This window comes from Henckelia pumila, chromosome 4, assembly GCF_033568475.1.
Source record: "Henckelia pumila isolate YLH828 chromosome 4, ASM3356847v2, whole genome shotgun sequence".
Classification (NCBI taxonomy): Eukaryota; Viridiplantae; Streptophyta; class Magnoliopsida; order Lamiales; family Gesneriaceae; genus Henckelia; species Henckelia pumila.
The window spans coordinates 87883843-87897153 of NC_133123.1; the positions used below are offsets into that span (position 1 = coordinate 87883843).

At 32.3% G+C, this 13311-nt stretch overlaps 1 non-coding gene across 1 annotated transcript; it reads right to left on the bottom strand.

The window, feature by feature from the left end:
* Positions 1-9830: 9830 nt before the first annotated feature.
* Positions 9831-9936, bottom strand: LOC140870141 (small nucleolar RNA R71). Its single transcript, XR_012147118.1, has one exon. It is a non-coding gene; the product is annotated as a small nucleolar RNA R71 (small nucleolar RNA).
* Between the last annotated feature and the right edge of the window lie 3375 nt (positions 9937-13311).

Below are 13311 nucleotides of genomic sequence, written 5' to 3' on the forward strand. Positions count from 1 at the left end.
CGTTAGCACCCAAAGGGTATATATAGGGATCGCGATCGAGTGAAGCAAAAAAAAAATACATAGATTGATCAACTCTTGCCAACACAGTTTACTGCGTGAATATCCAAAGTCTCAAAAGCTTGAAAATCGATCAAAGAACTCGAAGCACAAATGTTCAATTGATATTATGATCATTCAAGGATCATTCTTTTTGTGTTAAGTCAATCTATTTGTAAACAACTATACTTTATCAGTCTAGGACTGAAACTCAGTTGTAACTAGGAGTTCTTATTTAGACAGTGTATAAGTCCTAAATTGGATCGGGGTTTTGCAAATTGCTTGTAAAATTCAAAGTCTTCTAGTGATATCCTTTCAAGGTGGAATAAGGGGTGACGTAGGAGTGATTGAAATCTTCGAACATCCATAAACATTTCCTTGTGTCATCGATGAGTTTACCATCTTACTTTTTATCTTGCCTAAACTGCTTTCTCATAAGTGTTCAAATTTGTAACTTGACATATTTTTGCACTTACTTTTGTTTGTAAAATTACATCAGACACCAAGATAAACTTAGAATCACTAAACCGATTGTATTCAATATCTTCTAGGTAAACTATTTTTTAGTGTATTTACCCCCCTTCTACACTCTAAACCGATCCTAACAATGCTTGATCAAGAGACCATAAAGAAAGCAGAGGAAAGTTTCTGAGCCACATGTCGCAAGAAAAGAAATAATTTTTATGAGGTTGAGGTGAATTCCTTTGTGATGTGTTTGGTGTGTGTTGAGATGTTTTCTTTTGCGATGTGTTCGATATTTGTTGAGGTGTAAAGTAAATGCTGAGGTGTCTCTTTTATGATTTGCTCGATATGTGTTGAGGTGTAAAATAAAAGTTGAGGTGTCTCTTTTGCAAGGTGCTTGATATGTGTAAAGGTGTAAATTAAAAGTTGAGATGTCTCTTTGCGACATGTTTGAATGTTTAAGGGTAAAGGATGAGGATTGTGTGCTTGTGCACGCATGCTTGAAGTTTTAAAAGTTTTAATAATTACAGTTGATGTTTTAAAGTGCAGTTTATGTGCTATAGAGTTATATATTCTTGTTATGTCTGAATATTTCTTGCTGAGCCATTAGGCTCACTAGACTTTATCGATGCAGGTAATGAATATTATGTGGTGCAGTTTGGCGAGCGGCGGTGGTCATGTGTCAGTGAAAATCGTGACCATACTGTTTCTGCAATTATTTTTAAGAAAGATTTTAAGGACAATTTATGATTTTATTGTGTTGTTGAGAATTGAGGAATATATTTCTTTTTATTATGAGTCAGTTTACTTTTTCTGGCTGCCAGAATATTTCTAAGTATGTCTGGAAAGATTTATTTAGTTTACGGATTATTTAAATATTTTGGTTGAGTAAAGATACTGGACTTCTGCCAATTATTTTTAAATTATAATTTTTATTTATTCATGTTATTCCCTATCCCGATTATTATTATTGTTATTATTAATATTATTATTAATATCTATTATTTTATTTAAAAAATAGTCAGCAATTTTAATTATTTATTATTATTATTTTAAGTTAAGAAATTAGAGGATGTCACAACTTGGTATCAAAGCATGGTCCCGGGGATTTGCGCCACTCTCACCACGCCAAACTCGTTCAGATTCACCGAAATTTTGTAAGTTTTTCAAGTTAAATTTTATTTATTTTGAGGTTATTATGCTAAAGAGGTTCGAGGTAAAAAAAAATGCATGTTTTTTTTATGTAAGATATTTAAATGTGTATTGAGATAAATAAATAATATATTTTTGTTGTAAAAGATTATTTAAATTGCTTTGATGTTAAATTATTTTTTTGAAGTTATTATTATTATTATTTAAAAGTTTGAGGGTAAAGAAAAGACATGTTTTATAAGTGTAAAATATTTTCTTTCAAGATTGCAAAGAATTATAAGGTTTATTTTTAAAAGTATAAATTTTAAGTTTTTAAATGCTAAGATAAATGTATGATTGCTATTTTTCAGAATTGTAGTAATTTATTTTATGCAATAAGAGAAGAAATAATGTGATTTTCATGCGTGTCGGTCATGTGGTGTAATTGGATGTATATTTGGAGGTCGATCAAACCAGAAAGAATTAAGATATTGTATGAGGAGTTATAGTCCTAATAGGTTACATAATTTCTGTTGATGATATGGACACATGTTTATAATATTTTTTTGAGTTTTAGTAAGATATTGATGTATTGATCGGGTACTATGAAATTAAGTTAATGATTTAAGAATATTAATTTATTTATGGTTTATAAATTTTCTAAGAAAAAAAAGTTTAACCGGTTGTAGTCAGCAGTTAATTAGTAGTGTTGATCTAAGTAAAGAATTATGATTCAAGTATTATTATGGTTTTGGAAGAATGAGTGGTTTGAAGTTTTTGTTTCTCAAGGACATTAGAATCGCATTGGGTCATGAAATTTTAGAACACAACTCTTAGACCTTAAGTTGAATTTTTTTAAAAAAATATTGATCTTTCGTAGTCCACCATTGAACTATATTTGGGAATTTCGTAAGAATAAATTATAGTTCAAGTATTGATGTGGTCTTTAACGTATAGGTACATATATTTTGATATTTATGATGTTGATATTGAAAGTAAGATTTTGTATACGAATTAATTTTGGGTTTATGTTGTCTATCCAACTTATGGGTGTTACTTGAAAATTATAATGATATCTTTTTCGGTATCCTACAGAATTTGAAATATAGTGTAGCATGCATGTCGCAACAATAAGGTAAAATGTAACCTGGGATTAATCATCTTAGACATTGAAGCTGAAGTATCCATTTATATATATTGATTTATGATTACAAGTACTGAGGATTGATGATTAAAACTATTCTTATTTTATGAAAGGGGTTTCAAAGGTACTTGGTATTAGAGAAATGTGGGATTTATCTTGGATTAAATTGTTGAATTCTCTGGATTAGTTTCTTTATAGAACCAAGGCTTGAAAACATTTTATTCAGGAAAGTATTCATGTAAGATATGAATTAACCCAAGATTTTGACTTAAGATAAAAATTGGTTTGATGAATGAAAAATTATTTGATGAACGAAAAATTATTTCTTGTTTTGGAGATGCCACATATATGGAAAGCTTGACATAAATTTAAGAAATCAATTTTTGGATTTACTACTATAAAATTTGAATTTAGGATATAGTGTAATGAATATTATGAGGTTAATAAAGTAAGTTGACGAGTGGATTAAAATTTTACCTCAACATGATTTGAGATTTAATTATTTTTTTAGTAATGTTTGGTATTGGGCATTATCTCGAGCTTTAAGGTTAACTTCGAGTTTTTTTTAAGCAGTGATAGAATTGTGATTTCATTGTAGTAAATTACAGTAGGAGGAAATGATGATGTTTTAGTATAAAAGTAAACTCTACCATTGTCATTCTAATGAGAAAGTCTGGGTAAATTATTATTCGATGCCTAGTACCATCATTGTAAGATTTACAAGAGGTTGATAAATGATAGGTCATAGTTTTAATTGGGTATGCTACAATGATAGAAGGTACTTGTAATAAAACATATTATGAAATCATGATAATCTATGTTATTAAGTTCATTGTCAATGTCATATTCGAGAATGCGTAAGAGAAAAATTTTGGTACATGAGTAAAGGAGTGTAAATATTTATGGTCTATAAATTGTAAGTATGATGGAATTTAGGATGAAATCATAATAGAAGATGGTGACTAGAAATTTTAACTCTAGCGACTTTATCTGACATCAAGTTTAGTGAGATAAGTGACAGTAATATAAAAGTTAAATGATTAAGGTAAAATTGTAAATGATTTAAATCTTGTGAGAAATATGTATGTTCGTTCAAAATCATGGTAAATCGGGTTATTTAATAACTAGATTTGGTTTGAGGGTGAGGAATTTTTGAAAAGGTCGTAGAGGAAGAGAAATAATTTCATCAGAGTGCACAATGAAAGAAAATAGAATGATCCCAAATTTTATAAGTGTCATTAGACAAAACATTGAGTGCCACAATAAGAGAGGATATAAGTGAATATTAGTTTTTCAATATTCGGAGCTAAGAGAATTTCGAGGACGAAATTCATTTTAAGGGGTGTAGATTGTAACGTCCCCAAAATTTAAACGACCGACCAGCCCGCATGAATTTCATTTATTTGATTTTAAATGTTGTAATTTTATGCGTGTTAGATTATAAATATTTTTAATTTTTAAAGTTTATTTATTTTCGAGGAATGAGAAATTATAAGTGACTGATCTGACTGCATGCATGATATTAAATGTGCTGTTTATGATTATTTAAGTTATTTTAAAGTTCTTTTTATGTGTTAGAAGTAAATTATTTTTATTTATAACGTTTGATGTATTTTGAGAATTTTGAGTTTTAGTGGATGACGGTTGGAGGCTTTCAGGTGAAAAGGTACCCAGACACGATTTAAGATAAAAGTTAGTATTTAGTGAATTTTGGGATTCTATTAGCATGGTTTATTTTTTATTCATTTAGGAATAGACCAAAAATTAATTTAATTAAAATTTAATGAGTAAGATTATTTTATAAATTTTAAAATGGGTATTTTATTTAATCAGTTAATAAAATATATGGATTTGAAAATTGAGATTTGATAAAGATATGGATACATATATATATATATATATATATATATATATATATATATATATAGGCAAACACTTGTATGCAACCGTTGCACGGGTCATATTCGTGTGACGGGTCTCTTATATGGGTTATCCATTAAAAAGTATTATATTTTATGTCAAAAGTATTACTTATTATTATAAATATGGATAGGGTTGACCCGTCTCACGAATGAGACCGTTGCACAGGAGTGTTACTCATATATATATATATATATATATATATATATATATACGCGTTTAGCTTAAGAATATTGAGTAATTATCCCATTTATTATATTAGGCTAATTAGATAATAATTAAGGAAATTTTAATTAGAAATTAAGGGATTTTAATTATTAGTTAATTAACTATTAAAAAAACATTAAAAGAAAAATAAGTATATATATATATATATCACGTGAATAAAAACTTTAAGGGAATTAATTAATTAGCATTTAAGGGATAAAAAACAATAAAAATATAATATAAGAAAAAATAACGTACAACGAAGAAAAAAGAAAAGAAAACATAACGATCAATGGAAGAAAAGAAAAGAGGAAAGAACGTGAGCGAGATAAGAAAAAAAGGGAGCGGCTAAGGCTAAGAAAGTGGTTCAGATCGCGTTCTGGGCACACTTCGATCCTCGAAACGACTCCAAATCTTCGATCTCGGCGTTTTAAGGCAAGTTTTAATCCGTTTCTTTGACTCATCGGTAACATCATATATTTTTCAAAGGGTATTTCATGGGATTTGGTTGATAGAAAGTGTATTTTTTATGATATAGATGTATATGTATGAGATACGCAAAATACGTGATTTATAATGTTAGGATCGCAATACGTGTAGAGGGGGGTGAATACACTATTTTCAAAATTTAAAAGATACTTCGATCTGATTCGTGAAAATCAGACAAAAGTTTTAATTGCTTAAAACTTTGTTCTGCTCGAAAGATCTGATAAGACAGGCGGAAAAATCTTCCTCGCAGATTGAACTTAAGTAAGCTAAGGCAGGTCAAATGAGTAAGTGCAGTAAGTAAAAAGGGCAGAGAATTTTTATGAATGTTCGGAGATTAATCTTCTACATCACCCTTTCTTCAGTTTTCAGAAGTATTCCACTATAAGACTTTGATTTATACAATATTTTGTACAAATTCAATTGATATGTCGACATTTTCCTATGTTTACTTGGATTAAATTGTGAGGATTAGGTGCGTTTTGATTGATTAAATTTATTTTATAGTTCCTAATCATTGTATGTGATTTTATGAAGGTAAAAAGAATAAATGGAGCAAAGGATGGAAGAAAAACACATAAAAATGAAGATTTTGGAGTAGGTGAAGAGCCGCAAGAATGAATTACGGAGCAGCAATGGTCAAAAATTAATTTTTAATGTTAGAGAGATCTAAATCCGATCTTCACCGTTCAAATTGAATTCAAGATGTTTTAAAGCTGCCGTTTAAATTTTGGCTCGATCCGACGGCTAGAACCCCAGATATGAATTTTTTAAAAACGTTGTGCGCTGGACAGAAACTTGCTCGCTCGATCCGTAATGTTTTACCGATCGAGCAAGATCTGGGCTGGAAAAAAAAAATTTTGGACAGAAAGTTGCTCTCTCGATCCGCAACATTTAACCGATCGAGCGAGGCGTCGCACAGACTCAGAAATAGGAATTTTTGGGAATTAAAATCTTTGACTTTTTGGGCTTTATTTTGTTGCTTTTCCAAGCCATATAAATAGAAGATAAAACATCAGATAAGGGGAGTTTTGGACGGCTGAAGACATGAGAAACATCTTGGCGGCTAGGTTTTATCTTCCTTGTTCTTAGATTTAATTTATTTCTTCAATTTTTTTAAGTTTTAGTTCTTGGTAAAGGAAGACAAAACCATTTGAAGTTTATTCATCTTGTGAGATTCAAATTTTCATTATTTAATTTTATTTGAGTATCAAAAGTTGTTCTGATTTATTTCATGCTTGTATGTGAGATTTCGGATTGATCACCCTAGGATTTCGCTATACAATCTACTGCTAAATTAGAATTCAAATCCGTAATTGTTTGAATCAACTAATTTGCGAAGCAACTACGATTGATATTTTCCACTTGTGAATTTGTTATTTCGTAGGAACAACAATTGACTAGATTAAGTACATCGGCTTGTGTATGTGTTATATAGATTAATCAGTATTACTCGTATGCATGCTGCCTTGAATTTAAATCTAATCGCTTGTATTGGGTAAATTTATTGGTAAGGGTTAATTTAGAATGCTTGTATCTAGTTAACTAATATTAAGGTGAGATAGGAATTAAATTTCCAAAGGTGAATATTCAATGAGAATTAATTATTTTTAGGGAATCGATCATCGAGTGAATAAATTCAAGGGTGTAGTCGACCGATACCAAGGCTTGTTTTAATTGACTAATTCGTTATAATTTTAATTCTTGCATGCTAGTTGGTAAAATTTATTTTAATTTGCTTTTAATTTTTGGTAGTTAATTCCAAAAACCCAAAATCCCCTTTTATTTATTTTCAGTATTTTTAAGAACACAATAAATTGCACCTTCCTCGTGGGAATGATCCATACTCTCGCTACTACATGTTTATTTAGTTAATCTGAGTTGGGTTAATTTGGGCGTGATAATACTAAGCACTACCACCAATTTCAATCCTTTGATAGGAACTCTTAGCAACACACTCTCTCGAAGCAGAACAAACACTCTGCTTTGAGTTACAAAAGGAAACCACAGGATGTGCTTCGAGATTTTGATCTGGAAAGTTACAACTAGCTTTGATCTGGATCGTTCTTGATGTGAAATATATCCCTTTGAGATCAATCGTTATTAAAGTATTCTCTAACTCAGAACATCAAAACTTTGATCTGGTAGGATGAGGTTCTGAGTTAAACTTATGGAGTGAAGGCTTTTTGCTTTTCTGGATGAATATAATGCAATCCTTGAATTCGAAATTTTGTTTTTGTTCACTCACTCTGTCTTGAATCTTTGAATCATCACTTTACAGTTTCAAAAACTAGCCAATGAGCCGCCAACATCTTCTGAAAAATGAGCCGCCAACAACTTCTGAAATGGCCGCCAATATATTCTTTAAGTCGGCTCGCAAATCTTCACTTTGAAAAAGATTGGCCAACGTTTAAATTTGCATTAAATGCGTTTGTATTCTAGCTCAACAACCTCTGCAATTGATACTTCCATTCGATACTTTGATTTGGTTGATGGCTTTCATACTTGATCTGGCAGAAGATTGATAAGTGCAATTTTTGCACTTATATTTTATATGATTTGACTTGAATTTTGTTATGTATCGAACGATATTATGCATGTTTTCTTGTTGTCCGTGTAGTTGCAGGAATCTAGGTAAAAATCAATTTTTGTTGAGAAAATGAAGCAAAAAATGATGGAATAAGGAATTCAAACAAGAGAAATGAATTTAAGGCCGGCGCACCCGCACCCTGTAGGTCATTTCCAAAGAATTATGCACCCGATCAGCGCACTCGCGCCATGTTCATAGCGCACTCGCGCTGTCCTTGTGTTCAACGCGGCACACTCGCGCCATTAGAGGGCTCACCCGCGCCCTGTGTGTGTTAAAATTGGAAAGTTTTAGACGGAATTTGAAGGAGATTTCTAGACTTAATTAGAGAGTTACGAGGGTTTAGAGAGGAATTCAGAAAATAGGACGGATATTGGGAGTATTGGAGTGCACTTGAGCTCAAGAATTCGGTGCGAATACGGAAAATGATGGCATCCGGCGACGGAGAAACTTTAATCTACTTCGTTCTAGTTTTCTCTTGAACTCTAATTTTTTAGTTTATGGATTGTCTAAAAAACCTGTTTTATTTGATCTTTGAATTTATTATGAACTAATTTCTTAGTCTAGAGGTAGAAGGATCTTGACTGAAAACCATGATTTGGATATTTTGATTTATATATTTGAATTTTTCGCATGATTTATTTGTATTTTCCTAGTTTTTAATGCTTTCAATTTACTGGCCATAGATTGAATGATAATTTATTTGGAATCTATCACTTGAGAGAGGGGGTTTTGAATACGACATAGGAAAATACATCTTTGGTGTTTATATTGTTGGAGAGGCGTATAACTCCATGGAAGTCATTACAAAAATAATTGTGCCATTTACCAGATTTAATAGTTGAACTTAGATAGAGAGTTTGCTTGACACTCGAGAGAGGTAGTAGAAAATAATATGGATTCTTGGCTAATAAATTAGAAGAATTTATAACTAAACAATCATTATAAATAAATTGTGGTGGAAGGTCAAGTGAAGTCGAACCTCTAGTATTCATCTCTTATTAAATTTTCATATTGTGGAATCGTGGTTATTTAATTTTTAATTCTTGAAATTTTTAGTTTTATTAAAATAAAATCATTTTCGTAGCACTACATAGGATTAAGATTTTATTAGTTGTAAATATTTGATATAATATCATTTTATTCATTCTCTATGGGATCGACATGGATTCAGTTTCTATATTAAGACTTGACACCGTACGGTTGCGAGTGAAAAACACGCAACAAGTTTTTGGCGTCGTTGCCGGGGAATGAATTTTATTTGATTTATATTAAATTGTGCTAATTAGTCTTAATTTTGATTTAGAGCATTTTATTTTATTTTGTTGGTTCTAACTTAATTTTTTTTCTCTTTGTTTATGAAGTTTATGCAAAAAAGCCAAAGTTACAACTAGCTGCTTTTTGATCCGGAAATTGAGAAAAATGCTAAAGCCTTGAGGAAAGCTAGACGAGAAGAGTTGCAACTAATGACTGAAGAAAGAGAAAAAATTGACAATAAAGTTTCGGTTCCAATCATGTATCACTTTAGACCAGTGATCAATAATCATTTTTTTGGAATTATTTGGCAGAATATCACATCAAATAATTTTGAATTGAAGCCAGCTTTGATCAATATGGTGCAGAAAAATCAGTTTATGGGTGCAGCTACTGAAGATTCGAATTTGCACCTGCTCACTTTTCAAGATATTGCTGACACAGTGAAAATTCATGGTGTTACTGAAGACACCATCTGACTACTTTCTCTTAGGGACAATGCTCGTAGTTGGCTGTAGTCTCTACCTCTTGGGAGTATTAATACTTGGGTTGACATCGCTTCAAAATTTCTGGCTAAGTATTTCCCCCTTGCTAAGTCTGCTCAACCGAAAATTGAGATCACTACCTTCAAACAGCAGGATTACGAACTACTTTATGAAGCATGGGAGCGGTACAAGGAATTTCTAAGGAAGTGTCCGACACATAATTTTCCGGATTGGAAACAGATTGAATTATTCTACAATGGTTTGAATTGCCGACTAGAATTTCTGTGGATGCTGCTGCTGGAGGTTTGATCTTCTCTAAATTTCCTGCGGAGGCCTATGAGATGCTTGAGAAAATGACTATTAATATTTATTAGTGGCCGAGTGAGAGATCTGTGATAAGGGAACCTGCTGCTGGAATTCATGAAGTTGATGCGTTACTGCCTTGACTGCTCAGATGACTACTATTTCTACTCAATTGGCTACGCTGACCAAAGGGAATCAAGTTTCTATTGAAACGGCATTACTGGCAACTGCTGTAAATTCTGTTGATGGATTTGAGAGTGTGGAGGAAGCTCAGTATGTGAACAACAGAAATTTCAATAACTTTAGAGGTAATCCTGCACCCAATCAATATCATCCTAGTTGGCGTAATAATGAGAATTTTTCCTATGCAAACAATAAGAATGTGTTGAATCCTCCACCGGAGTTCAATAATCAGAATGGTGATGGTAATCCATCTTTGCAAGATTTGGTGGGTATCTTTATTTCAGAAGCATCCACAAGATTTAAAAGGAATGGGAATAGGCTTGATAGTATGGACACGCACTTGACCAACGTGAGTGCTTCTATGAAAAATCTTGAAACACAAATTGGTCAATTGGCAAATGCACTGAATAATCAGCAGATAGGGGTGTTTCCTTACAATACTGAGGTTAATCTAAGGGAGCAATGCTAGGTTGTTACTTTGAGAAGTGGTAAAGAAGCTAGGATTGGTGACTCAAAAGTAGTGGATGATGAGGATCGAGAGAGGAAATTGAGGTTGAATCTGAAAATTCTGTCAGTAAAAATTCCAACAAGTTTGCAGTTGTGACTGATAAATTTCCTATGACAAAATTTGTTCTGCCGTATCCACAGCGGTTCAAGAAAAAAGCGTTGGATGAGAAGTTTTCTAAGTTTCTTGACATCTTCAAAAAAATTCATATAAATATTCCATTATCTAATTCTTTGGAGCAGATGCCACACTATGCAAAATTCATGAAGGATGTGATGGCAAGGAAGAGAAATTTAGAAGAATTTGAGACAGTGAAGTTGACCGAAGAGTTCAGCGCCATCCTGCAAAAGAAACTACCACAAAAATTGAAAGATCCAGAGAGTTTTACTATTCCTCTCATACTACTCTCTCGATACATAATCGATTCTTTTGAAAAAAAAAACAATACAAAAATTTTTCATATCGAATTCTTGGCTCTCTCCTTAGCCCTATGTCTCTTATCCCTAGGAGGTCTTCCTCCACTAGCAAGTCTTTTCGGAAAACTCTATTTATTCTGTTGTGGATGGTAGGCAGGCCTATATTCCTTGGTTTTAATAGGACTCCTTACAAGTGTTGTTTCTATCTACTATTATCTAAAAATAATCAAGTTATTAATGACTGGACGAAACCAAGAAATCACCACTCATGTGCGAAATTATAGAAGATCGTTTCCAATTTCCCATAGAATCTCCGGAGCTTTCCTAGCCACTATCGTTTTCTTTTTTCATCTTCTTTATCTTAAAATAGGTTTTATTTGCTTCACCTATGAGAATGTCTACCTATTCTTCTTTTATTCATCAAAGCTCATACTATCAGTTGTATTATTGGTGGTACAACTGTTAATAGGGCATTATGTGATTTAGGTTCAAGTATTAATTTAATTTCTTTGTCTATTTTCAGGTCTTTGGAGCTTGGCGAGGTGAAACAAACCACTATTACTCTACAGTTGGCTAACTGTTCTCTTACTTATCCTAGAGGAGTTGTGGATGTTGTACTGGTAAAAATAGATAAATGTATTTTTCCTGTTGAATGTTTAGTGCTTGACATGGAAGAAGATCTAATTTTGGGGAGACCATTCTTGGCGACTGACAGAGCTTTAACTGATGTGCAGGAGGGTGAATTAACTCTACGAGTTGGTGGTGATGCGGTCACGTTCAATATTTATAAGACCGTTAAATACCAAGATGAGGTACATTCTTGTAATCGCATTGATTTATTTAATTCTTATAAGAATAATTTTGGTGCAGGAATAGAGTTGGAGGATGCATTGGCGAGGTTTTTAATAAATTCTATAACCCAGTGGTGATGATTGGGAACTTAGAGAGAAAATTCTTGCTCATGAATTGTTTTTCAATGGAAAAGGAGAGCCAAGAAAAAATTGAAGAATTTTTTGAGGAGCCAATCAAAGAGGTACCAAGTCCTACTCCTGAATTGAAAGATTTTCCAGGTCACTTATGCTATGCATTTTTGGGAGAAAATTTGAATTACTCGATAATTATTTCACCCTATCTTACTCCTGATGAAAAAGATAAATTTTTAAGGGTTTTGAGAAAATTTAAATCTACTTTGGGTTGATCAATCTCTGATATCAAGGAAATTAGTCCCAATATTTGCATGCATAAAATTTTAATGGAGGAGTCATATAGTCCATATGTTGATCATCAAAGGAGGTTAAATCCTGCGGTGAAAGAAGTGGTGAAAGCTAAGGTGTTGAAATTATTGAATGCTGGTATTATTTATGCTATTTCTAACAGTTCTTGGGTGACGCCAGTATAGGTTGTGCCAAAAAATGAGGTATGACTGTGGTTAAAAATGAGAAAAACGAGTTGATCTCGACTCATAGTGTCACTGGTTGGAGAGTTTGCATTGATTATTGAAGGTTGAATAAAGTTACTAGAAAACATCATTTTCCTCTGCCTTTTATTGATCAAATGCTTGATCGGTTGGCTGGTTACCAACATTACCTTTTTTTAAATAGTTATTTTGGTTAAAATCAAATTGTTATAGCGCCAGATGATCAAGAGAAAACGACTTTCACATGTCCCTATGGTACTTATGCTTTTAAGAGAATTCCATTTGGTTTGTGTAATGCACCGGCTAATTTTCAGCGGTGCATGATGGAAATTTTTTCGGACATGGTGGAGGAAGTTATGGAAATTTTTATGGATGATTTTTTTGTGTTTAGTTCCTCATTTGATCATTGTTTGCACAATCTGACCCTTGTTTTGCAGCGCTGTCAAGAAAAGAATTTAGTGCTTAACTAGGAAAAATGTCACTTCATGGTTCAAGAGGGCATTGTACTTTGGCATAAAGTGTCATCTAATGGGCTTGAGGTGGATCGATCAAAAGTGGTTGCGATTAAAAAGCTTCAACCGCCAAATAATGTGAAAGCCATTAAAAGTTTCTTGGGACACGCCGGGTTCTAACGTCTCTTTATTAGAGATTTTTCTAAGATTACTAAGCCTTTAAGTAATTCATTAGAAAAAGATACATCTTTTATTTTTGATGATGTGTATTTGCAGGTGTTTACAAAAATTAAGGAGGCATTAATTTATGCGCCTATTATGAT